This window comes from Rattus norvegicus, chromosome 2 (assembly GCF_036323735.1).
Source record: "Rattus norvegicus strain BN/NHsdMcwi chromosome 2, GRCr8, whole genome shotgun sequence".
In the NCBI taxonomy this organism is placed as follows: Eukaryota; Metazoa; Chordata; class Mammalia; order Rodentia; family Muridae; genus Rattus; species Rattus norvegicus.
The window spans coordinates 240,852,177-240,879,409 of NC_086020.1; the positions used below are offsets into that span (position 1 = coordinate 240,852,177).

At 43.6% G+C, this 27,233-nt stretch overlaps 1 protein-coding gene across 7 annotated transcripts in view; it reads right to left on the bottom strand.

Moving 5' to 3' along the window:
• Adgrl2 (adhesion G protein-coupled receptor L2) overlaps window positions 1–27,233 on the bottom strand; it is a 631,071-nt gene that overhangs the window by 496,001 nt on the left and 107,837 nt on the right. For all 7 annotated transcript variants that reach the window (XM_063281223.1, NM_001302210.1, NM_001302212.1 and 4 more), the window contains 1 exon segment: window positions 3,670–3,757. The gene's annotated coding sequence lies outside the window, so the exon portion shown is untranslated.

Here is a 27,233-nt window from a genome sequence, read left to right on the forward strand (position 1 = left end):
GGATGTCTTTTAGGCCTTTTCCTTGTCTGAGGGGTTAAAGACTCCGGACTGGGACTCCCTGAGCTCCACAATGAGTTGCCCAACTCAGTTAACTCCTCCACCTGCCTTTGAATGACCAGACAGCTCACGGCAAGCATTTGCAAGCATGAGATCCCTTACGGTTTTTCCCAGCAAAGTACAATGCATATAAACGCTATTCATTAAGAAACAGGCTTTGGTGACTGGAGAGTTGGTTCAGCGGTTAAGAAGAGCACTGACTGTTTTTCCAGAGGACCAAGGTTCAAATCCCAACACCCACATGGCAGCTTACAACTGTCTGTAACTCCAAGATCTGACACTCTCGCACAGATATACATGTAGGCAAAAACACCAAGGCACACAAAATAAAAATACATAAATTATAAAACTTCAAAAAGAAACACAGGCTTTATAGAATAATTCATTCCTCTGGCTGAACATCCCTTTTTTGGGGGACTACCTATGAATATTTTTTATATGTTGATTTTATTTGTACAAAATAAATCACAGAGATCTCTGCATGAAACCAAAAAGATTTAGTTTACATGTTTTTATTGGAGTGTGGTGGTTCATCTCAATGGTCAGCTTAATGAGGTTTAGAGTCACCTGGGAGGTGGAGGGCTGGGGACATCTGTTGGGGAATATTTTCACTGGGTTAATTGTTGCAAGAGCGCCTGCCCACTGTGGGTGGCTCCAGACCTTGGCTTGGGATTTGGACTATACACAAAGAGAGGAAGTGGGCTGAGCAGGGATACTCATTGCATTCTGCCCTGTGGTTCAACCAGCTCCCTCAGCTTCCTGCCCTTCGTGCTGTGATGAGCTGCAACATGGAACTGTAGGTCTGAATACATCCCTTCTCCTTCCACTGTTTTCTCACAGTAATAGGAAAAGAAACTAAAGATCCGAAGAATCAAATTACGAACTGTCTACTCTCGATGTTTAACGAGCCACAGACAGCAGACTCAGGACCAACTGCGTATTACAGTCTGCTAAATATTTTTGTTGCTTAAGAGTTTTTCTCTAAATATCATCCTTCACATTTGAGGTTCCTTTTTACCATTTCTTAAAATTATGTCAGAAATCTTAGCCAGATAAATGCTAATTACTCTAAATCACTCAGACAGTACCACTGACAATTTGGGACTAGAGCCCAACCTGTTCCCTTGACTGAACAGGCATCCATCCCTGTCCTTTCTGTTGCCATAGTGATCAGTTTACAGACAGCATTAGATTGGGAAATGATGCCTGATCACTTTGCTGTAGCGTTTAGAATTTCTGAAGCAGCGCGGCAAAAGCGTTGTTTTAATATCTAGTACTGCACCCTATACAGTTGCATTGCTATGTATTCTAGTTTTTTTTTTAAGACACAGTATATACTGGGTTATATTTTTAAAAACAAAACAATGAAGGAAGTAACTCAGAATTACAAAGGAGAAAACCATCTTTTATTTTTACGGAAAATGTTTTTCCCTTATAAATAACCTATTAGTAAGACTTGTGGCTATCACCTCTGTTTTGCTAACTTTTGCCTTTGACAATGAATATTAATGCTATCCCTTGTGAATATGATTGGAGTATCAGGCTTATATGAAGCTAAGTGGCAGAGGACATATTTTGCATATACGTAGCCAGAATTAAAACCTCGGGGTCATACACACATACACAAATTATAATAGTATGACTAATCAAGATGACTCTGATTCGATTTAGCTCTTACTATAATGAATAGTTTTCCGTAGCTCAGTAGACCCCTTATTAAAACTTAAAATATCATTTTATCTTGAATTGCTAATGGAGATACGTCTGAAAGAAACGATAGCATTCGTAATACATTCTAAGTAAAATAGATGGTGTTTCTACACACAAACATCTCAGTAGCATATACTGTATTTAGTGTCATTTTGGAAACAGGATGTGATTCATCCTTGTGTGGTCATCAGCATGACAATGGCCAAGGACAATTTAGAGATGAGGAGTGTAGGTCCTAAAGGGGTTGACGGTCAACGACCTTCGTACTGACTCCTGATGGCGGTCTAAGGCTCTAAAAATGCTGCCCCAGTGTTCTTTCCTCTGGACCTTCAGTCCCCAGAGGAAAGCAGCATGGTGGGATCAAGCAGTGACTTGGTCTTGTCTGGCCTCACAGCACCATGATTTTGCTCCTGAGGAGAGAAGGAGGAGTGTGCATAGGCGCACAGGCAATTGGCAGGCCCACTGGAGAGATGAAGTCATTAGCTGTCCATAGGCTCATTAAACTCTAATGGTGGTCATAATCATTGCTGTGATTTGGAAGCACTGCCTTCGCTCCCCTGAAAGCCTTTTTGTTTTGCAGGCTCCTTTTCATTCAGCCTACTGAAAGGCTATGCCAATGGATGTTTCCATGTTTCCAAGATGGCAAAGAGCCTTCTAATTGCTTCTCCCACTGCACCGTGTGCTGGCAGGATAGAAACCCAATTTCGGATCCCATGATCCCTTCTGTCACCTTAGGGTTCACCAGCACACATTCACCAGCAGTGGGATGGTGATGGCTTTCCTTCCTGACATTCCCTGGAATGCATGTTGTTACTCCTTTGAAGAGAGAGGGATTTGGGAGTTTGGTTTTCTTTAATAATTCCCACATGGTTAGGGAGAGTTTAGCCCATGGGAACCACTGGACTGTATCCAGTACCACCACCACCATCAACTCCACTAAAATTCATTCTATTATTAACCAAGATATCCACAACTATTGATAACAGTAATACAGAAAACCACCAAGTTTGCAGCCTCTAGGCGTGGAGCGTCTGAGACAAACAGAGACGATACAACATGAACACTATAGTTAATCAATAAATTTCATGCTTGCCACCCAGCAATATTACAAATGTTCCTAATCTACTGGCTTGATCACATGGGTTCACAGCCCATGTCTACAGATACAAAATTTTTCCCGTATTTCTCTCATTTTGTAGAGGAGAAATCTGAGTCCTGTAGTTACGTGGGCAGAAGCACCATAGAAAATGGCAGAAACACTACTTGGGATATTAAAGTAATACAAATTCAAATTCAGTTTGGTGCAAAAGCCTAGGCCTTCGGTGGTTACAGGTAGAGCTGACCACTGTCTGGGAGAGTGGTAGCTTCTAGGAATTATTACTCTTAACCAGGAAAGCAATAGGCAGTGACAGACAGTGGGTTAGACAGAAGGAACCTATTATTAAGGACTTCATCGCACCTCGCTTTATCAACCAGCATCCTCTCTAAAAGCCTTCAGCCTATCCTTCACCGACTAGCGTCCTTGGGAAAAGTAGCCCCAGCTGAGGTGCTTTATCCCTTTACAAAGGCATGCATTCTGGTGACTTCTTGCTCCATGCAGTGCTAATTCATCTCTGCTTAACTGGGATTTGTGATGCCCACTCACATTCCAAGGCAGGCGTACTCTCCCTTCCCAAGAATCCTTTTGTCCAACACAAAGAAAAGTAGGCAGCCAGCACAGAGCAACTAACCAGAAGCCGCACATGCAGTGATTCAGGTTTTCAGTTCTACCCGGGACCACATTTAACCCCAAAGCAAAGGCTCATTGAATGTCATAACTTAGAAGAATCACCCACAGGCAAACACCACCCTTGTCCATGATGATTGAATTCACACCGTAGCCAAAACCATCCTGCGACTTACTTTGAAATTCATCGTTTATCTTTAGAAACTATGTAGGCTCCATAGTCTTCGGAGTGAGCTCCGGAGTTTAGAGGAGGTAGCCTGCCACCTAGAACAAAGACAAAACACTCAATGTTTCAAATTCATCATGAAAGAAAAAAAAAAAAACAATCAAGAGGTGGAAGGTGTTCTTGTCCGCACATTCGGTGTTTTGCTTCAGAGTCTAGGGATGAAGGCAGCTACTGATACCAAGGGACACCGGACAGCAGAACCACCATGTTTGTATCTGGTGTTTGAGCAATCAGTTCACGTGAAGAGAGCGAAGGCTACAAATGAGTCCTGGAAATGAACAATGTAACCGAACCCAGGAGGGAGGAGCCTGCTGCCACCCACTTAGGGAGACCTGTTAATCAGAAGGTCAATTTCACTCTTATCTCAGTCATTAGGCAGCCATTGATACCACCTGCTCACTTCAAACATCCAAACACGGGCCAGACATCAGAAAGCTGACACCATGCTGCAAACCCCTCTCTTTGTACAGAGTGACAGGAGGACCAGGGCCCAACTCTGACCCCGAGATTCTGGGCATCTGCTACTCCATCAGACACAGGGGGGAGGGTGAATCAGAAGTCAGGTCTCCATGGGTAGGGAGAAGACAGATACGCCAAAACACAGGAGCTAGGAAACGCGAAAGTCAGCTGGAACTCAAGAAATATTTAATACACTGTGGGGAGCCTCTCCTCTGAAATAATTCTATCCTTCAGATTCAAAGTGGTGATTCTTTAAAAATACACAGAGTTCTTTAGTTAACTTTATCGATTTTGAGAACCACTGACTCCGTTAGGTGTGTGGGGAAGGCACGCTCTCTGGTTGGGTTGTCAGTTGTTAATAGCCAAGGTTCTAAAGTAACTCCATGGGATTCCTGAGGAAAAAGCCAGTTCCTCCCCAGTGGAAGAAAGGGAAGATAGTTCCTACAGAGTGGCAGTTGACCTTGTCCTGAAGTAGCTACTGTCTGCTTCCTTTAGCCTCTCCAAACCTTTCAATCTTTTCTTAACTCCTTACACTCACGGAAACCTATAGACGCCTAAGGGGAGATCAACAAATGATTCCACTTACACGACAAATGAATAGATATGGCTTCCTTCTTTCTTTCCTTCCTTCCTCCCTCTCTCCCCCTTCCCTTCTTCCTCCTCCTCCTCCTCCTCCCCCGAACCCCAGTCTTCTTCTTCTAATTTGGGACAAAGTCTCCTTAGGTAGCATGTTGTCCATGAGTACTTACTGCCTCAGACACTAAACTGTTGAGATTGAAGGGTGCACCAGCATGTCTGCCTCTTAGGTTCATCCTTTTTTCTCTCCTCCCTCCTATCCTTCCTATAAGCGACTTGCACTTTTAGTAGCTATGACCAGTTAAGGAGTCATTAAGGAAGGTCTGTTTCCTTTGCTCTTAGTCTAGTCTAAAGCACCTTGTCAGTGGTTCCTTGCTAACTTGGGAGGGGGATGGTAAAGTTAGCCGGCTATCTTGCTTGAAGCTCTGGGCCTGCTAACTAATTTCAGTTCTCATGCTCCCTTCTGTCTCTGAGAGCCAAAGTATCATATGTAGGTTCTGAATACTTAAAATTCATTCCTAATTAAGCTATGTGTAGATGGATGGATTTTCTATCAAGCGATTCTCCAATCTGTAGCAGAAAATGAAGCAGCATCTCTGGTCTGAGACAGAAATGAGGTTAATCAAGATGCTGTGCGAGAATCTACTTTCTAATAAAAAGTCTTCCTTGGCGGTTTTCTAAAGTACAGGAATCCGAGATGGGCTAACCTTTTATATATTTTATTTTAATATCTGCGGTGCTGAGGAATTAACCCAGGATCTTACACTTGCTAAGCAGGTTTTCTTCCGGTCAGCTACAGTCCCATCTCATTAGTATAAATTGAGGTTATTTATTGAATTTAAGTATGATAGTAAATTTATACAGCTCTCATTCTTTGTCTCATGTAAAGATCAGTTGAGAGGGAACAAAGAAGATTTCAGGGACCAGAAATTTTGAGATTTCAGCATAAGTATGAGACGATAAGTCCGCCATGAACTGAAGGGATAAATGAGGACTTTAAAGGTGTGAACACAAGATAGAATCAGGTAGGTAAAAGGGGCAGAAGGGTTGGTCTTAGAATGGGGGATGAGTGGGGGCGGGGATGTGGCTCAGTCTGTAGAGTGCTTGCCAAGTAGGGTAAAGGTCGAGTCTAAACCTTAACATCAGCTCTGCATGCAGCACACTGCTGCGTGCCTGTGATCTCGGCTCCTGGAAGGTGGAATTGGTTATATCAGAAGCTCAGTACATATCTTGAGTTCCACAGTGAGTTCATGGACTGTCCCAGGAGTACGCATTACATGCCCGTTCGCATATAACAATGTTTTCAATAAGCTTGGCCACAGACACCCAAGTTCAGCCATTCCCCTGCCTCAGCCTCCCATGCAGCTGAGATTAACATGCACCTGGGTCCTGCTTTCTTCAAGATGTGAAATTACTTTCTCTGAAGAAATTTCCGACTTCCAAACACCAGCGCTTCCTTTGTATATTAAGTCTAACGCAGGTAACTACTTGATCCACAGTGATACCGTGTTTGCAGATGTAAGACCAAGACTGTAAAACCCTCGTGAGAAATAGTGCCCTGTAGGGGAGAAGGTGTTAACAGGAAAGTTCCCAACGACACTAAAGCAACGTTTTTACCTGCCGAATTCAAGTGAACAGAGAAGAGTAGACAATTCACAAAAAAAAAAAAAATCTCAAGAATTAAAATAGTACCGGTTTAGAGGGGAAAAGTGCATCTGGCATTCTCTCATCTGGGGAAGGGCAAAGTGAAAAGCCTTTTAAACGAAACGGGCGAACATGCAGTTTGCCTTACGTTCAAATAAAGATATGCTCAACTTCCAAAACGTTAAGCAAACTTCTTTGCCTTGAACATGTGCATCTCTTTCCCTTCTCACGCTGCCTGCTCTGTTGTGATAAAATCTCCTCCCTCTCTGCACTGTCCCTTGAAGAACAGGGACAATTATTGAGGTGGACCAATTCCACTCTGCTGTCTTCTATGGCACAGCAGGGGAAGGTTTTGCTGTCCTCCAGGACCACGCCTTAGGCACCACACGGTCGAAGTCCAAGATTAGCTACACATCCCAGTTCTTGTCCTTTATAAGTGCACCGGTGGATAAGGAGGGGATTGCCTGTTGACTTTGCAGCTCTGTCCATTGAACCCAGGGCCTCAATTCTGGGCAAGTAATCTACTATAGAGTTCCACACTAAGCCCAGAAGGAGCTAGTTTTCCCAAAGAACAACTGCTCTTAACAAAACAAAACATCCCACAGATTACGTGTTCATGGTTCATTTAGTGAGGTGAATGTCCGAAGTCTCAGGGCTAAAGTTGACTGTACACCAGGCCTAAGAAACACAGGTGAAGTGGGAGGAAGTTTGGATATTCTTCAAATAGCAGCACGCAGAATAAGTACGTTCCACATTCAACAAGTGCTGAAGAGCTTATAAGAGGTGCCTGGCCTTCGTGGGAAAGGGAGAGGCTCTCATGGAAGTCTACCCTACCTTAGGAGAGTGAAATTCATACAGAGACTATTGTAGTTAGGGTACCTTCTGCTGTGATGAAACACCTTGACCAAAAGCAACGTGGGGAGAACAGAGTTTATTTGGGTTACGCTTCTCCATCACAGTTCATCACCAAAGGAAGTCAGGACGGGAATTCAGACAGGACAGGATCCTGGAGGAGGGAGTTGGTGCAGAAGCCATGGAGGAGTGTCACTCACTGGTTTGCTTTTCAGGGTTTTCTCAGACTGTTTTATTATAGAACCCAATCATAGCATTGCTCACATGTACTGGGCCTTCTCTATCACCCAGCAATTAGATCTGAGACGCTTGCTTGACTACAGCCTGACCTGATGGAGCCGTTTTCTGAGGTTTCAGCCTCTCAGGTGTCTTAAACATAGGTTAAGTTGATATAAAACCATCCAGGACAGAGAACAGGGTTTTTAAAACATTTTTCCCCTGTGATCTTGTTCTACCCAAGAAGATTGTATGGCCTCCTAGGCCTGAAGACATGAAAGAGAAATGAAAACTGGGGGTATAGCTTAATAGTAGAGAGTTTGCCTTAGCATGTGCTAAGCCCCGAGTTCAATCTCCAGTACATAAGCAGTAGAAATTAGAGTTAAAACATGTATGCAAATCAAGCATTTACTGATAATAGGTCTTAGACATGCTGTAAGCCCATCTTTTCTTATACAAATAATTCCATCGTTTTCTAAATTCCAAAGCAGGGTTGGATACTAATGAGACGGATGGGTTATTTATGTTGACACACAAACTTAAAGCCATATCTGACACTGTAGGACATGAGGCAGCTTCGGTGTTTTCCAGTGACCATTGGTATTGTCATTTTATAGTGGCTAGGACTATGGCCTCACAGAAACATGGAGCACAAATGGGGAGCAGTATATTTAGGGCTGTTTCTAATATATATTTAGAAACCCCTGGAAATCCCATCCTAGTCTTAGGCCAGAATGAGTGTAATAATTTGGTTTAAGGAAGCCCAAGTCAGAGCCAGGTGGTGGCAGTATGACCTTTAACCCCAGCACCTGGCTGGGAAGCAGCTGCAGGTGGATTTGAGTTCGAGGCAAGTTGGGGAGACCCGATGGCTATTCTTGTAGTCTATTTAATGACATATGGAATTAACTAACACCAAAGAACTGGCCACGCCTGTGAAGATTTTTTTTCTTATTTAAATCATTTGAATTGAGAAGAGCTATTTCTAATCTGGATCCTTGAGACAGGAATGAACCTTTAATCCTTTAATGAACCTTTAATTTGAGATGGAAAAACATCACGCCTTGTGCTGTTTAAGAAAGACGTGAAAGAAAGAAGCTCTGTATCTCTTTACTTGCTTCCTTGTTCTTTCTTCTGTTAGCAAGTCCATTTCTTCACTATCATTAGGACACATACCTCTGGGGTTCTGGCATACACTGAAGACCATTTGAGATACCCAGCCTCAGGGACTGAAAAACTAGGCAGTCATTGTTGGATTAGCTGGACCACAGCCTGTAAACCATTCTAATAAAACTTCTTTATCCCTTCCTTCTATCTATCTCCCTCTAAATATATATTTATATGTTTAAATATATAAAAATATAAGTAATAACTATAAGTATATATTCATTTTAACAAATCCATATATTTATTATGATATATAGATATAAAATATATTAAACATACATATTTATATATTTAGAATTCATTCTATAAGTTATGTTCCTCTAGATAACCCTGTCTAATACATGGAGGGAAGGGTTTATGTGACTTATACTGCCACATTGTATTAGCCCATTATTGAAGGAAGTAAGAGCAGGAATTCCGAGCAGGAACCTAAAGGCAGGAGCTGATGATGCAGGGGTACTGTTCAGAGGAGTACAAGCCCTAGAGGGGTACTCCTTCCTGGCTTCCTTCTTAAAGTTTGCTCAGACTAGGGATGGTCCCACTCATAATGGACTTGGCCTTCCCCATCAATTAATAATTTTAAAAATGCCCTACAGGCTTGCCTGCCACCAGATTTCTGAAGGTATTCTCTCTACAGAGGCTCCCTTCTTTAGGATGACTTAGTTTGTGCCAAGTTGACGTAAAACTAGCCAATAGGAAAGCTGTGGAGCTTCAGGAAGCTTTGCTGTTGACGTTGGTACGAAAGCATGCACAGCACCCTGTGTATGCTTTGTGTTCAGAACCAAGCTTTCAGTGAAACCATGTGATGCCAGCACCCTGGGCCAGCATTGCCAGAAACCTGTTTGATGCTGAAATTATTTTTTGTTCATTGTGTATTCAGTAACTTTCAGTTACATAACTTCATACATGGTGGAAACTCAAGAGTTTATGAAGACCTATATAGTGAGCAGGGGCGTGCAGGGATGAGCAGGAAATATCATGATTTGAGAGCATTTAGACAGAGGTATGTGGGGATTAAGCTTAAAGAAATCTAGGACAAATTTATTGGATAAAAGATCCTAAAGATTTTTTTACTCTGTTATCAGAGCAACAGGAGGATATTGAAATGGAAATAATTATACTTCAGAGGGTGAATGCTAACCAACCAAGCTCACAGAGCTGCTACAGGAACCAAAAGGGAGATAAGGTTATATCTGTGCCCATGTCTTTTCTTTCCCAAAATCTTAGCAAAGTCCTGAGGTGGCGTGAAAAAGTTTAACAATCCAGCCTGGAGAAAAACATTTTTGTTTGTTTTTTTTTTTTGTTTGTTTGTTTTGCAATTTTTGATATGGATGGTATCCTAATTTCACTTCTGTTGCTATGTTAAAACATATTGATCGAAAGGAGCTTAAGAGAGAAAAGAGTTAATGTAGCTGACAGGCAGGCTCATGCTCAGAACCACATAGGGAATGACTCTGCCCACAGTGGTCTGGGCTCTCCTACATCAATGAACAGTCAAGACAATCCCCTACAGACAAAAACCCAACTATTTTTTGTGTGGTCTCAGAATTGGGACTTCTTTCTCAGGTAGTTGTAGGTTGTGGCATGTTGACATTTAAAATTAACAAGGTATAGTACCACATGTCTTAGTTACTTTTCTATTACTGTGATAAGATACCATGACCAAGACACCTTATAAAAAAAAAGAAAGCATTTAGTTTAGGGCTTCCCACAGGATTAGAGTCAATGTCAGTAGGAAGACAGGAAGGAAGGATGCTGGTGCTAAGAGCTCACATCTCCATGCTGAAGCATGAGACAGAACCAGCTAAGTGGGAATGGCATTAGCTTTTGAAAACCCAAAGCCCAACACCAGTGATAGAGCTCCCCCAAACAACGCCATGCCGAGTGATTTCCCCAAACAGTTCTACGAACTGGAGAACATAAATATACATGAGCTTGCTGGGACATTCTCATCGAAACCATCACACCATGTTAGTGTTATTCGCTGGTATTTCCATATCAGCTACAAATATGGTATCCTTCTATGGGAAGACATAATCCACATCAGTCTCAGTGATATTCTTAACACAGAGACGATGATACCTTAAAAAGGGTCAAGCATGGATTCCATCTTGACCATGAAAAAATTTCACGTAAATAGAAAAATAGTAAAATGTATCACAATGGTTAGAAATGACCAGTTTTATATATCCGTTTTGTATGCTTCTAGTTTAAATCTCTATTCTAAATGTATGCAATGTAAGTTTTAAAAAAGAAAAGGTACGTTCCAAAATCCTGGAAACCAGATGATTTAGACTGGTGACAGGGCACCTTTGTCAAGTCATTCTTGGGCATACATTTTAGTTCCCTGTTTTTTTGTCTTGGGAGAAGGGTCCTGGAAATTCAGATCCAAGCTTCCTCGTGTCTTCCACACATCTCACTATGTTGATTAAGGTTCCTATTAGTAACAAGATTCTTTTCCTCAAACAGGCCAATAGTTGAAGCTGGTGAGGGAGGTGGCATGATGACACGCCCACGGGGACTGGCGACTTAGAGGAGACTTGTGGTTCACCCTTCCTCCTTCTTGTGTTCCATCAGGAGAGCAGAATTTTCTTTTCAACTACAGGCTTATAACTTGGAGCACAGCTCGTTTACAGCCTCTGCCCACATTATCACTTGGCTTGGCTGTTGTCACGTGACCTCCTCTTTAGGGAAAACCAATGGACCCTAAAATAAAATGATCACAAACATACAATGAAGGTAGCTGAGTTCTCGGGCGTTGGCAATGTTGCTTGAGTTTGAGATGGCCTCGGAAGGGACAATCATAATATTTTTCAGGCTGTCTTGTCTTGATTTATAATTTGAATCTCCATAAATGATAATAGAGAGGGCAATTATCAAAGAAATGGAAAGGGTAATTATCATTAAATTGAAAACACATCACACATCCAACACGATGGATGTCTGAGCTAAAAACAGATTTTGTGGATCTTGCAACTGTTCCAGAGGAGTTTAATGGAAGCAACTTAGTCTCCCACCTCCTCTAATTAGCCAGATGACTTTGCACATACCCTCCCCACCCCCTTTTTCTTTCCCTCGGATGAGAACACAAGAGCTGTTCATCTAAATAGGGATATGACTTAGGATCTGTGAATTTATGAGACTGAAGCAATTGTCTACTTAGTATAAAAAAGAATTTCCTTTATATTCTCTCTCTTTCTCTCTCTCTCTCTCTTTCTCTGCTGTGTGTGTGTGTGTGTGTGTGTGTGTGTGTGTGTGTGTGTATGTGGTGTGGAGGTGTGAGGTATGTATGTAGAGGTGGTGTGTGTGTGTGTGTGTATGTGTGTGGTGTGGAGGTGTGAGGTGTATATATGGAGGTGTGATGTAGTGTGTGTGTGTGTGTGGTGTGCATGCGGTGTGATGTATGTATGTGGAGGTGTGGTATGTTGTATGTGTGTTTGTGTGCACATGCTTGTATGCACCTCAGAACGAGTGTAGATGTCAGAGAATAACCTCGAGGGCTACCATTTGCTGCCTACCTGGTTTTAAACAAGGTTTTTTTATTTTGACCCTTGACAGACCTCTGGGGTTCTTCAGTCGTGTCTCCTATCTCATTGTACCAGCCCTCGGATTGTGAACCACTGAGACATCTGTCTGGCTTTTTCCTGATTTTTGGTGATTTGGATGCAAGTCTTCAAACCTGTGGGGCGAGTACCTTACCAGCTGACTGTCTTCCCCCACAGTGGGGTTTTGGAGCTCTTGTCTCTACCTGTGTAATTATGGGGGTGAGGTGGGAGGTGCTCCTTTCACCTCTACCAAATATTGCAATAAATAAGCTTAAGTGAGGTGGCACGGTTTTTGTTCGTGAGCATAAATATCAGACTGACCCTGACATTGTCCTAAAAGGTTTTGTTTGAAGTAAATCAAATGAGTTATAATCCAAGCTCCAGGCGTTCGTTATCATGACTGGAGAATGAAAAGAATAGATAAAAGCTCATGGATACTGCTCATAGACAATTCCTGTCAGCTAGGTCTGCTCCTTTAAGGAGCCAATGGTCTTAGAAAATGGTGGGGGCGGGGATCTAAAAGGAAGATTCCCTTCGTTAGGTTTTTAGAGCCGGAGCAGTAATTATTGCGTGGATTCTGATGTCTGCTAAAGAGACTCTTCCTTGTGTAATTTGATCCAATCAGATTTTAGCAGTGAGTTACCAGAATATCCCTACTCACAAGAATGTCCCTTCTCAAAGGAAATGTTTACTTAAGCAGCCGAGGCCCTGGCCTATTGATGGTCTCAATGTGTGCACCATGACGAAACGCTCTGGGGGTCTCCAAACGCCAAGTGAATTTTGTAGTCATTTTTTCTGGGTCGCTGTTTTTAACTCTGAGCCTACGAATAGAGCCTAGCATGTGTCACTGGACAGGGCTTGACGAGATGGAACGTGTTTACTTGAGGCAAAAGGACCATAGGTGATGTCAGCATGTGTGGCTATTCTGTGTTACCGATCTGGACATCATGGTAATGGACAAAAAGGGAGACCAGTTGTTCGAAAGTCAAAAGGAAAGAAGCCTCAATTGCCCGTCTTTTGATGGTTATACTGAAGTATCTGCGATTTCGATCTTTCTGACATCTCATGTCAAATTGCCTTTGTAACTCAACCCCCAAAACAGATCAATACAATCTTACTATGCTCAGTGTGACTCTCAGAGCTATGCTCTCCTCAGCCTGGAGGCCTGGGCTGCACCTGCTGGTTTGCTTATTGGGGTGTTGAGTGCACACTGTACTATCTCCTGGCCAGGGGTATGTGACATCCATGCCGGATAGGATAGTCGTCTTCTGAGGAGAATTCTCCAGTGGATCATCTGTTTTTCCCCCAACATTCATTCTCCCCAGATTCCACAGCTATATGAGGAGTACTTCATTTTCATATTCTGGTGTTTCCGAGTATTGTTCTAAGTCAGTACTCCCCATGAGCTGTAATGTTTGAAAAACAAAAAAGGCAGGGCAGGAAACAGTTGAAACTTCTAGGCATGCTACCCACCACAGACTGACAGAATCACACTTGTAGATCTATAAATTGTTATCTCGAATTGTCTAGTTCCTTATTATTTTGAAGGATAAATCATCTTGACCAATATCGAGAACCCCACAAGTTCTGAGCAAGTGGAGAGACACACAGCCAGACATTAGGCAGAGCTTTGGGGAGTCCTGTAGAAGAGGGGGAGGAAGGATTATAGGAACCAGAGGGGTTAGGACACCTCAAGAACTGGGGTCACATAATCAACTAAGCAGGGCTCACAGGGGCTCACAAAGACTGAAGTGACCACCAAAGAGTGTGGATGGGTCTGCACTAGGTCCTCTGCACATACCTTATGGCTGTTAGCTTGGTGTTCTTATGGGACTCCTAACAGTGGGAGTGGGGGTATGTCTGACTCTTTAGCTTGCTCTCGGGACCCTTTTCCTCCTACTAGGCTGCCCCATCCAGTCATGATGTGAGGGTCTGTGCCTAGTTTATTGCATCTTGTTATGCTGTGTTCAGGATATCCTGGGATACCTGCTCATTTCTGAATGGACAAGAAGGAACAATGAATCTGGGGGGAGGGGAGCTGGGGGGGAATCTGGAAGTAGTAGAGGAAGAGAAAACTGTGGCCAGGATGAGAGAAGGATAAACAAATTTTAAAATCATGAGGGAACAAATATCAAAAACTCAAACAACAATAATAACAAGAAGTAGATTTTATTTTTTCTTTTTCTTTTTTGTTTTGTATTTGAAATTTCCCACTGTGATGTGGGAGCACAGCTCAGTGGCAGACCACTTACTTAGATCTGCTGGAGCTTTGGGTTCAAGGTGCAGCACTGAAAAGAGAAAAATTCCCCCCAAATTCTGACTGGTTTGAATTTACTGAACTCTTGTTTAGCAGTCGTTACTAAGTGATTTACATTCTGTGGGCCCTCTTGAGGCTGGGGAATTTCCCTTGAATTACAGGAAGTCCCTCTCTCAACATGACATGTACTTCCCTTGATGTCACAATTCCTCTGATAAGTATAAACATTTATTTTTAACATGGTCCTTAGATCTTACTCAGTATTTGGTTTCAATCCTTGTGTCAAGGACAGATAAAGAAGAAAGGTCAGCTTGTGGGTCAATACACTCACACATTGAATGTGGAGTTAGTGAAAACTGAACAATACTGTTTTTGGATTTTTTTTTTAATGTGTCTTGAAATGTCAAAAGAAGTTGTGAAAAACACAACAGAAGAGAGAGGGAGAGAGAGGGAGAAAGAGAGGGAGAGAAGAAGAGAAGGAGGGAGGTGGAGGGGGAGAGGGAGAAAGAGTTCTCCAAGAAGAAGCATAAGCAAAATAAAATTCAGGTCAAAAAAGTTCATTGGTGATATTTTAGAAGATTGGTGCATTTTTTTTTGCAAGTTATGATCATCCCTTTTTCCTACCTTTCATCCTCCCCAGATTCCACAGCTACATGAGAAATATCCCCATTTTCGTTTTTTGCTGGTTCTGAGTATTGTGGACCAAGCCAGTACTCCCCTACTGAGTTTCAATATAAAACCCACCACCACCACCAACAACAACAACATAAACCAAACAGCTTTCTAAAGTAGGGGACAGGCAAAGCTTCTATGCAACAAGCCCAGCATGAATGTTTAGAAACACAGAACTACAACTGTAAACTGGTTCTGTTCGAATTTGAGCATCTCTTATTATTTTGAGGGATTGTTTGTCTTGGCCAGTAAACATATTCTAAACGACAAAGAAGTGTTCTTTTTGGTTGTTGCTGTTGTCTGTTCTCTGTTTTCACACGAATTCAAGGTTACATTTTGGGTTATCTGAGAAGTTATCAGAAACAAAACGAGAGCTCACACAGCAGGCAACAAGGAGAGCTGAGCCCTGGCCCGCTGATTCTCAGGTCTTTAACTGTGCTAGTTTTTAACTAACATAGGCCTGTTTCACGTGCGTTGTGTTTCCTAGGATGTTCTTGTGTATGTGCTTCCTTATATTGAACTGTTTCTGTGAAAGCTACGTGCACACAGCTCAGTAGTAGAAGAGTTAATTAGCATGGACAAGGCCTTGGGTTTGATCAGCAACAAACAGAGATACAGAGCAATTTCCCTAGGCGGACCAAGGTTCATCCTTGTGTTCTTGTTTACTTGGACAGGTGTCCTGGCTCTGAAGGATATCTCCAGACCTTGAGTTGTTAAGACCGGATCCTGTTATATTATATAACCTAGGCCTCAGATCTCAAGTGCCGAGAATACGGGTGTGTGATACCACACCTGGCTTAGCCTCATTTTTAATATTCTCATAGCCCTACCTTACTCCTCAAATCTTTATTTCCTCCATTCCTATATTCTCTGGAGACACATTTGACTGTTAGGTCACCAGCTATTCACAGCGCTGTCATTACAGTCTCAGATAGTCTTTAAATCTCTGGGTGGTGTGTGTGTGTGTGTGTGTGTGTGTGTGTGTGTGTGTGTGTGTGTATGAGAGTGTGAGTGTGTGTGAATGTGTGTGAGTGTGTGAGTGTATGTGTGTGTGAATGTGTGTGAGTGTGTGTGTATGTGTGGATGAGTGTGTGAGAGTGTGTGAGTGTAGGTGAGTGCGTGTGTATATGTGTGAGTATGTGTGAATATGTGTGTATGTGTGAATGTGTGAATGTGTATGTGTGTGAGTGTGTGTGTATGTGTGGATGAGTGTGTGAGAGTGTGTGTGTGTGATTGTGTGTGTGATTGTATGTGAGTGTGTGTGAGTGTATATATATGTGTGAGTGTGTGAGTGAGTGCATGTGTGTATTCTATACTTAGGGAGGTTTTCTTTGGATAGGAAAACTAATAAACATGTTCATATGGACGCACACTCACACACAATGACTCTGGTAAACAGTGAGAAACTCAGTGAAGAAAAATAAAGAGCATTCTAGAAGATACAAGTTAGTTTCTATTGTGCATTTATTGCCTACGTGAAACACAAGTCTAAATTCATAAAGAGGAACTGGTTTAGTTCTCAGCCTGCTCTCCACTGTGGGTGACTTCAGTGACCAGCAGTCTTCTCCCCTGGGTGAGAAGTGGAGTTGATCGTTTGCCTTCAACCTGAGGGCTAGGTCGATGGGTAAGGGCTGGACAGAGGGAGTAAGACATCTAGCCCTCTTTAAGTTGTCTGACTCTTTCTGCCTGGTCTTGAAGTCATAAGTGCTAGGTCAGAAGTCAGAAGAGAAACCCAATGCTGAGAGAACATTCCAGTAACAGTGGGTGAAAGAACAGGGCTCACTGCAGAAGTGTGTAAGGCTTTATTCTTGACGTGAAGGTAGATTTGGGCAGCCATAAGTGACATGACTCAATATGGAAACAGTTTCATGAAGTTTTATAGTTAAAGAACAAAACGATATCATAAGCCACTTTGGAAATGCACTGATATGAACGTTAGGTAGACGAGTTAGAGCAAAACAGGAACGCCCGAGTTCTGGGGATTTGCGTTTGTGGCGGTGCTCTTAGCTTCTGGATTGATAGACACTGGTAGTCCTTAAGTGAATGAATACCAAAGGCTTTGTGTGCCAGTCCTGGGGACGAGAGAGACACAGAGGTGGACAGTGAAAGACTATTAAGTTTATAGTTTGGATTGCAACAGTCTAAATCTTTTCAACTACAAATCTCTTCAGTGGTTTTAATCTCTTCAGTCTCGTAGAACCCATAACTCGGGTGTGGCTTTTCTTTCTGAGAACTTCAGATCCTGCAAAGCCAGATTTAAACTGAGCCTTTACCAAGCTCCAGCCTAGGAAGGAACCATCACTGAGGGTCAGCACCTCAATCCTTCAGGACTGAAGTAATGAGCTCCGAGTGACCTATCCATCGGAGTCCAGTCCACCCTTAGCCAAGGGAGAGGCAGGAGCGCTCTTCCTCACCGTGCCTCTGGGTGTTTAGTTGTGCACTGGAGAACAGTTGGAACAAATGCCGTGTTCTCTTACAGATGAGCGAGACTGAGGGAAAGAAGGGTTAACTGACAAATGTGCCCCTTGGGAGAGTCTGACTCTCACTGTGTCACACTCGTGTGCCACCTTAAAGTCTACCCCTGATGCCCTCACAGTGAGGCCAGTACCCAGGGCATCCTGGGATACACCACGCAGCAGGCGACGGCTAGTTCGCTCTTACCATTTTCTCCATGGACTTTCAATGGTTAAAAGTGAGGCCCTCTACCACTGGGAGCCATCGGTCCCCACCAAGGGTGCTTTTCCACTATAGGACCTTGCACCGTCCTTGTCCCCAAGGCATTATGCTGTCCGTGGCCTTTCAGTGGATTGGAATCTTAGAGAAATAAGAAGACTATGAAGGAGATTGACCCGCACTAATCTATAATCCTTTCATTGTGTTGTAAAATTATGAGAATTATTCAAGTGAAGTAGGAAATTGACTGCCATTTGATTAAATAAAAAGGGAAGGAGAACAAAGTAATTTTCTTAAATTGAGGGCAAATAACTGTCACACAAAAAAATCAAATTTCTTGGCATACAAATAGGTCACATCCTTTGACTCCCAGGCACGTTTGGGTGGGAAAGGAGTAAGTGGATGCCTGGCCCTAGATACCCTCACCCAGAGCTTCCCTCAGCCAGATGGACCTTCCTTAACAAGGAAGGAGATCAAGCTGCTGCCTGAGAGCTCCTGGGCGGAGTTCCAAAGGGTATTTACCGTTTAGTTTAGCAATTTCCATTCCGGAGACCTTTTGTGCACAAGCAGAGGGACAGCTCTCGACAGAGAGGAAAAGGGGCGGTGGATGAGGCGTGTCTACCCTCCCCAGGAAACTCCTGATAGTCTCGAAACTTCCTTGTCAGACTAGTGTACAATCCGGGGCTGTTTCCAAGCAGGAAGTATGATGTTCCAAAGACAACTTGACCTCCAATTGAAAATAGTCCTGGCCAAGTAGGTGGAAGGGGGGCTGATGAGACGGGAAGAGACATCGGGCCTGGTGTAAGTCAACCGGATCAACAGACACAAGCGGGTTAATTTTGTTAGGAACACATGCTAACATTTCTCTCATGACAAAAGGAAAATCCCGATTATTTATTCCCCATGGAGTACTTGGGCGCCCCGAGTTTCTAAAACGTTCAGTTAAAAAGTCAACATAATTACAGAAAGCAGCCCTTAGACAAGAGTAGCCTGTTTCATCTCTGGCATCCTCACTGGGGTGGTTCCTCTGAAGCCTTGACAGCATCCATCTTCCAGGAGCAAGCCTCAAGACTGGTTGCTGTGGGCTTTTACACGCTGCTCCTCAGTGGCAGCCCCGATGGTCTCCCAGACCTGTAAGCCTACAATTGCCCTATTGTTTTCTTTGCAGTCAGAAAAGCCATGGTCCCCATAATCCCAACGGTCATGTCCCCTCAGCAGCAGGTCCCCATCTCTGGTTCCCAGAAGGGCTTCAAATGCAGGCAATAGATTAGCATCTCCATGGCGTGGTGCAATCTATGGCAAATCCATCTGCAAGAGCCCTTTGAAAAGGGTGGTCAAGGCTAAATGATTTGCTGTGAGACAATTGTGTTCTTGAGGTGGAGAGAAATTAGGGATAACTTCTAAGGACTGAATGCACTGGCTGAGGGGCAATACAGCGCCTGAAGACCTCTTGCCCTCTCTCAGCATTTTGTTCTGTTCCAAGGGATGGGGGAAGGGAACGCCCAATTGTGTCCTGATGATCAGAACATTCCCTCCCGTAAGAGTGCAAGAAAGACACATGCCACTACCAATTAACCGTCAGCGGGGCAAGGTATTTATCCTCTCTGTCAGATTCTGTGGGAAGCGTGCCTTATTAGCATCGAAGCCCAAAGAAGTAATACAGCAGTCCCCGTTTGCTTATCCTCCCAGGAAAAGCAGACCAAGTACTCTGGGTTTGGAAAAGTAAATAAGGAGATAGATAATAAATAATCACTCCTTGTTCTTCCTGGTCTCTACTAGAATCCCCAGATTAAAAATAACCCAATGAAATCCCATTTCCTCCCCGCTACTCTCTCTGCTTTTACATTTACAGGGGCTTTCATTTTAAATCAGTTCTATCCCAGGCCTGCTTTGAGTGATCAGGGGCTGCTAATTCCCCTACTAACCATCTCCCACCCTTTCCTGTGCACCTCGCTTCGGCAGAGTGGCTGGCCTGGGAGTGAGAGAGTCTCCAGGGCCCATGTTTGTGGCCCCATCAGAAGACATTTCTTCCTTGCTTTCCCGGCATTTATCAGAGGGATCTGTGGTGAGCGGTGACTAGGGACTCACTTTTCATCCTCTCAAGTTGTGGTTAGGCTTAGTGGCATTTCTTTCTTATCCCAGCCACCAGGAGTCAATCCTCCCAAAAAATCAATCTCTCTCTCTCCCTCCCTCCCTCTCTCTCTCTCTCTCTCTCTCTCTCTCTCTCTCTCTCTCTCTCTTCCCTACCTCCTTCCTTCCTTCCTTTCTTTTTTTCTCCCTGAAAGAGATGGCAGACCTCTCAGTCCCCTTCTTCACCTGTAAGATACAGACACAGAATCATCTGTGCTCTGTACATCAGTTGGGGGAAAACAGGCAATGGCCAGCTCCTTACATTCTCTGCTTCCCAAAGTTAATTTATATGTTTTTTTTTTATTAAGGGCCTTAGAAGAGGCTGCTTTCCTGTAACTAAACTGCTGGTATACCTTTTCATTAAAGAATCAGGGATGACTAGTACTGCCACTTTTTCATATTGGAAAAAAAAACATAAGCCAAACTTACAGTGGGAGGACTTAGAGTGTAGTGTTAGCATTTTGAGAACAAACTAGGAAAATATCAAGTAACCAAAATTGTTAAGATAAAAGAAACGGGAGCTGTGACGATGCCACTTGGTCCGCGTCTTAAGTCAGCACTTAATGGAGTTTAGCATTCCATGAATCAGTTTGGAAGATATAAAAGAACCATATAAGGTTGCCACCATCCTATATTGCCAAGCCAGAACTGAACTACACCAACAAGACCGAAGAAGGGAATTGGAATCTTCAGTCATTTCTTAAAGTAAGGGCATGGTAACTGGAGTGGGTGGGGCTGAGGAAGGAAAGCCATCAACTCAGAGTGCAAGAGAGCTTTGTCGGGAATGAGTTGTGACTCCTATGCCACTAGCCCCCGGTGGGGGAGGGGCTTCAGCAGCAGCAGTTTCCTGAAACTCACCAAGCCCCTTCCCACCTTACAGCATTTGACTGGAAATGTGTGTCCTGGGACCCTGAAGGAGCTCTCCTCGCTGCTCTAACCACAGTGCTAAAACCCATCCTCTAGCTCCTAGCCCTTCCTCCCCCCATTTCCATGTCTTTCCCATTCTTTTCTTTTCTTCTTTTTCTTCTTTTCTCCCTTCCATTTGCCCCTTGCTGGCTGGGTCTTCTGTAGCCCAGGCTAGCCTGGCTCTACAGCAGAAGAGGCCATCAGACTGCCAGCACACCAGCCTCTATATCCAAAGGACTAAAATTGCAGGTGTGTGCCCGCCCTCCACACCCAGATCATAAGCACTGGGGGTTGAACTCGGGACTTCTTACGTGCTAAGCAAGCACTTGTTCAAACTGAGACCAATTCTCAGCCTCTTGCTTTATTTTTCTACAAGGGCTTGTTACTGCCTGGAGGTCTGTGGTCACTGGCTCAGGCTACGCCTCTGTGTTTCAGTCTGAAGGCGGGAGGCCATGTGCTTTTCGTCTTCTTGTCAGCTTCTCTCTGCTGCTACATTCACACATGTGTGTAACTGCATAATCCTTTCTATTTCATTTTATTGTTGCCAAGAAAATGATTCTGCAGAGCCCGCACTGCTTGTCAGCTTTTTCTTAATATATTTACTTTATGTATATGAGTGTTTTGTCTGCATCTCTGCCTGCGTACCGTGTGGGTCTAATGCCTGGGTAGGGCAGAATGAAGTCTCCAGTTCTTTGGGAACGGAGTTACAGACTGTTGTGAGTGTGTTTGCCTGCTAGCACTGGGAATGAATCTAGTCTTTTGAAAGAGCAGCTCTGGAAACCACTGTGTGTGTGTGTGTGTGTGTGTGTGTGTGTGTGTGTGTGTGTGTGTGTGTATGCACTATATGTGTGTGTGTGTGTGTGTGTGTGCGCGTGTATGTGTGTATTTTGAATTATAAAACCACTGTTTTATAAAGAAAGCGAGGGGGCCTCAGTAGCGCAGTTCAAGGTACAGTAGAGGGAAGTGAATACTTGAGTCTCCTCACCACAAGTTCTTCCAAGCAGCAGCCTGTGCTTTTCATAGAACATGCAACCAACTGAGAGTTCGTAGAAATCAGGCTGATTAATGATTTAGGGAGTGGAGCCATTTCTAACACCAGGGTGGGCTGGTTGTTTAGAAGGAACGCGTCTCTCCCAAAGTGACCAGATCGGACAGAACAGGACCGATGGCTCACACTGCTATGACGGAAGACACCATGACAGAAGAACAAATACAGATTCCTTTAATCAGGAGTTCTGTGGCACAGGGCTTCACTCACAAGACTCGGCGGACCAGGGAAACCAAGTTTTACAATTGGGCTTGAGAAGATTGTCAGAGGGGTAGAGCTGTGTGTCACACTTCCGAGGGGCAGGGACAGCCACTAACAGAACCATGCACAAGTCCGTGGGAAGCAGCAGAGTATAGAGAAGTGAGAATGGACGAAAGAAAATGATCAGATGCTTGGACAGAGAGGGGAGGCCAGCAAGGCTGGGCGGCTGAGAGGCCTCTTCATGTTTCTGTGACACATTCCTTCCTCCCAGGTATGGGGCAGAACCTTACTGTACAATCAGAGAATTAGGTCACGGAATTCCTCTTTGGCCGCACATAGGGTGGCGGGGGAAGGTCAGAGCGTATTTCTAGTGCTCTGACCTGCCTTGAGGGGAAGAGGCATTCTGATTTCTGTGAATTGCTTCGGGGAAGAAGCACAGAATGGTAGCCCTCAGACAGGAGGGAGGCAAAAGGCCACAGAGGGACTCTGAGCGTCTTTGAACATCTTTCTCTTTAAAGTACTCAGTGTGTGAAAGGCCTACTCACCGGGATATCCCCCCTGTGAGCCCCAATCCTGTTCTCCTAACCTTGTGACTTATTGACACCTCTGTAGTTCTCTTTGCAGTTTATCCCAAAGCAGAAAATGTTTACGGACACACAAGTTTCTCCTGGAAAGAGAAGGTGACAGTAGGTGCCAGGAGACGCGCAGTGAGCTACTGTTTCCCACGATGATTCACTGAGAAAAGACACAACACAGAAGAAGGCTTGTAGACCAAGCAGCCTGACTGCCAACTGCATCGGGTCACTCCAGAAAGGACTGCTTTGAGTAAGCTTTATGAAGAATTCACAGATATATTAGACATATTTCTAATTTTGGAGCTCTTATGGGGGTGACTCAGATCCTTTTTATTTTATTTTTATAATTTCCTTGAAAACTTTTCTCTGTCTCTCTGTCTCTGTCTCTCTCTCTCTGTCTGTATGTCTGTCTCTGTTTCTGTGTGTCTCTGTGTGTCTCTGTCTCTGTCTCTCTCTCTCTCTGTGTGTGTGTGTGTGTGTGTGTGTGTGTGTGTGTGTGTGTGTGTGTGTTGGGTATGAGCCACAGTGTCCTTGTGGAAATATAACTTGTGTAAGATCAGTTTTCTCTTTCTGCCCTATGACATTCTGGGTTTGAACTCAGGCTGTCAGGCTTGGCAGCGAGTGCTTTTAGCGAGTGCCTTTGCCAGCTCACCCACTTCTCCGGCTCCTTTTTGTTCTTTTGAGACAGAGTCTCATACCTGGAATATACTGTGTACCCAGAAGTGACTTCGGACTCCTCATCTTCATGCTTTGGCCTCCTGAGCACTAGGACTACATGTGTGTATGTAGGCTGTTGTGTGATCATGGGAATGTAATCCAGGACTGTCCGCACAGGAGGAAAGCTGAGCTGCAAAACGAAGCCCTTGCCGGGAAACTGGGACTGGGCATAGTTTTCATTTGTGGGGCATATGGGCTCACTCAGAGATATTTTTGGAAACGTGGCACTCCTGGGTATCAGAGTTCAGGGCCTGATATCCCTAAATATGGCATGTTGGCACACCAGTGTGCCTTGAGGCTTGGGTAATCCCTCTGCCACTGAGCTCCGCTCTCCCCTGCTGCTGCTCTATTTACTGTAAGCTGAAGAAATCTGAGAGCTGAATAGAACCAAAAAGTTTCCCTCACTGTTCTCCCCTGAAACATGGCAGAATCCTCTGACCTACGGCCTCTAATTGGAAGTCCTAAGACTGCCATGTCTCAAGTATTCTTTCTTATACCTGACGGCAATAAAACCTGGAGATGTAGGCTTTGCTTTCTAAGCAGCCAGGCTATCAAGGTCTGGTCCAATCTTCTGTTGTTACTCAGCTGCATTTCCACATGATGACCCACCAGGTTTTGGAAGATTGTCTATAAAAACGCAGGGGCTGCTTGTTTGTCTGTCTTCCTTTGTGAGGGCTACACCCAGTGGAGCATGTCGGGTAAACAATGTTGCTAGCATTTCCCCTGCTTATGTTTACTGGAGGGTGGTGAGTAATGAACCTGGGCTAGAAGAGAGAACTCTATAACCATGTCTTTTATAGGTTCTGGGTCCAGCAAAGGTGTCCACGCTCTAGCACCTGCTCAGAAGACTGCAGAAATGCAGGGTCTAGCTGAGAAAAGCCATCTAAAGGGCCATGATTTTTCTTGAACTAATATTTGTAAGATTCCAGTAATTTGCCTGTAGCATTGAAGATGCAGTTTTCCTGGTCTCTTGCTTCTCAAACGTGGATGAAGAGTAGCAAAGCTTCCTCAGGTTTCTTGTGTTCTTGTTACTTTGTTTCCCATTATGGGAGGTCAGATGTGAATCTTGCGCTAAGGGGAAGGAAATTGCCCTAGTGTGTACACCTCGAGTTTAGCACAGATTTCTCTCTTGTAAACCAGGACCAACATCTCCTTTCCTTCCCATTGATGATGCTTAGCAAAGGTTGACATGAATGGGGGAGGGGACCAAATCTTGTCTGTATATGTGATGAGTCTCTCTCTCTCTCTCTCTCTCTCTCTATATATATATATATATATATATATATATATATATATAATCTTTCTCTCTTCCCTCCCTCCCTCTCACCTTCCTCCCCACTGCTTTCTTTCTCCCATTCATTTACACCACAGAATAGAACATAGATGGGGGATTCCTAGAGCCTCTGTGGATTAATCCATCCTGTCCTGACAACTGGATTCCCAGAAACAGAGAATTAGACGTTTGAACTGGAATTACCTTAGGTTGACTGTGTACTCACTTGAAGGCTGGTCCATAACGGAACCTCCAGCAATATTAGTTACTAGTGTTGATATTAATTGTTCCCTTTAAGACACCAAACAAGAACTAGCAAGGTAGGGTATAGAGAGAAAGCACTTGGCCTACAAGCACCATGATCTAAGTTTGATTCTGGGAATCCATGGTAGAAGGAGAGAAAAGACTACCAATATTGGTCTTCTGACCTTCACACAGGCATGATTTAAACACACACACACACACACACACACACACACACACACACACACACACACTGAGAGAATGAATGAAGAATGAATGAATGAATGAGTAAATAAATAAACCCAGCATTTGTGGCTGGATATACTCGGTGGCAGTGAGTTTGCCTAGGGTGTGAGAATGAAGTTTTCATCTCCACCATTACAGCACATAAACAAACAAGGATTCCCACGTTCAAATAGTTAATTCTAGTGTCTTGGAACCACTGCTAACGCCGTGACACCGAACAATTGGTAACCACTGGGCTGACTTTTATGGTGGTGAATGAAGAATAAAATATTAAACAACTTAAGAAAAATCAGGAGACATAGATTTTTCAGCCATTGCCCACTCAAAGGCAAATCTGTCTTATTTTAGTAGCTCTAATCAAGAAGATTAAAATCAGAGGCGAGGCTCAATGCTTTTGATATATGGAATAAAAGTGTACATTTACGTTTAGAACTACCGGGCACAGTGATAGATGTAGTTATTTGTGGTAAAAGTGGATCACTGGCAGAGCCTCTCAAGTATGCGCACAGGACAGAAACCTCCAGGCACTCAGAAGTCTCAATTGGCTTTTGAGCCACACTGTGGTTTGTTTTACTTTACACCAGCTCTAAGAAGACACTTCACGTCATTGTGTCTATTGGAAAATCATTATGGTGCAATTAAAAGCAATGTTGTTTCACAGATGGACGTGAGCCCCAAGTCTCTGTGTCTCACGCCTGGCCACTTCCTTAAGTGTCTTGTGACTACGTGCTCTCGTGATGGTCGAGAGACCCAGCTGTCGAGAGACCCAACAGATGGCAGTTGCTGGGATGTGTCACCCTTCCTGGGGAGCCTCTGACACCGGAGCTGGGGACCTCCATCAGCGCTGGTGTGCAGATGACTCCTTTCAAGGAACAGTGGATTGGAATGTTCGGTGACAAAGTTAATCTCCCTCCAGAAATGAAGGAAATTGAATTGCCCTTATGAAATGAGGTGCACAATACAATGCTGACATTGTCCCTTTGAAAACTTTTGCATTCTTGTAGATGAGAGTGCCAGACTAAGAGGATGGTGACACATTAGACAATATACCCCTTTCTCTTTGGGAGGAGAGCAAACCTACACTGGTCTTCTTTCTCATTGTGTGAAGCTCTAGAAAGATCGGTTTTATATTTCCTTAGGAAAAAAAAAAAGAAAGAGCAATTTAACCTTGGCCTTGGTAATGACATGACTTGTTGAATGACATGGTCTATAATGAAATTACCCTAAGTGGTTTGAGAATTAATTAAGTGGTTTCATTTTACATTGTAGCTGGCATTTTAACACAAAACACTTAAGCCTCCCTCTTCACTATGGCTCCTGTACATATATGTGTGGGACACTGCATGAAGAGGAGACCTAAGTTGGGGACTGTGAGCGGTGTGCTTATCGCTGTGGGATCGGGCCTCATTACTCAGAAGGTGGGGAGTAGGTGGGTTCTGACTCATGTTCCTTCCTGTCAGTCACACAAAGGACCGTGGTGCTGGAGCCTCAGTTCTGTCTAGAGAACATTCCGGTCTGTCTGGGTATGCAATTCCATGACACGGCAACTTGAATAATAGGTACAGGCCATCCCCTGTGTCCTGCAAAAATGTTCTGTGTGCACCGCCTGCACCCTTCCAACATCTCTAAGTGGTGTAGACTTGCATTACTTTGGCTCAAGTATAAATGTCAAATTTTCAAAGCAGGGTGTGTGAGGGTTACTATGTACTTTACGGTTAAGTTTAATTTTTGTTAAAATTGTTGTCTCTCTGATGTTATCAAAATTATGTCATGATATATATATATATATATATATATGTATATACCTAAAATTTCTATTTACTCTAAAACTGTGACATTTGTATTTGTCTAGTGATGTCTGAGAGGAAGAAAGCACCCGCAGTATGTGCTTCCTGTTCATGGAAGGGCATTTTGGTTTTACCTGTTGCTCTCTAAAGGTTTGTCAGTGCACCAAACACAGGAAGGACAAGCTGGAAAAAGACTCCCTTTCTAGTAAACTAACTAGGGAGAGTCAGAAGAGAGCCTGGTATAAAGGACATAGTGTCCATTCGGAATACATTGTATATGTCTGAGACAAATGGATACCACTAATTCTAAGAGCTAACTGCACATCAAGC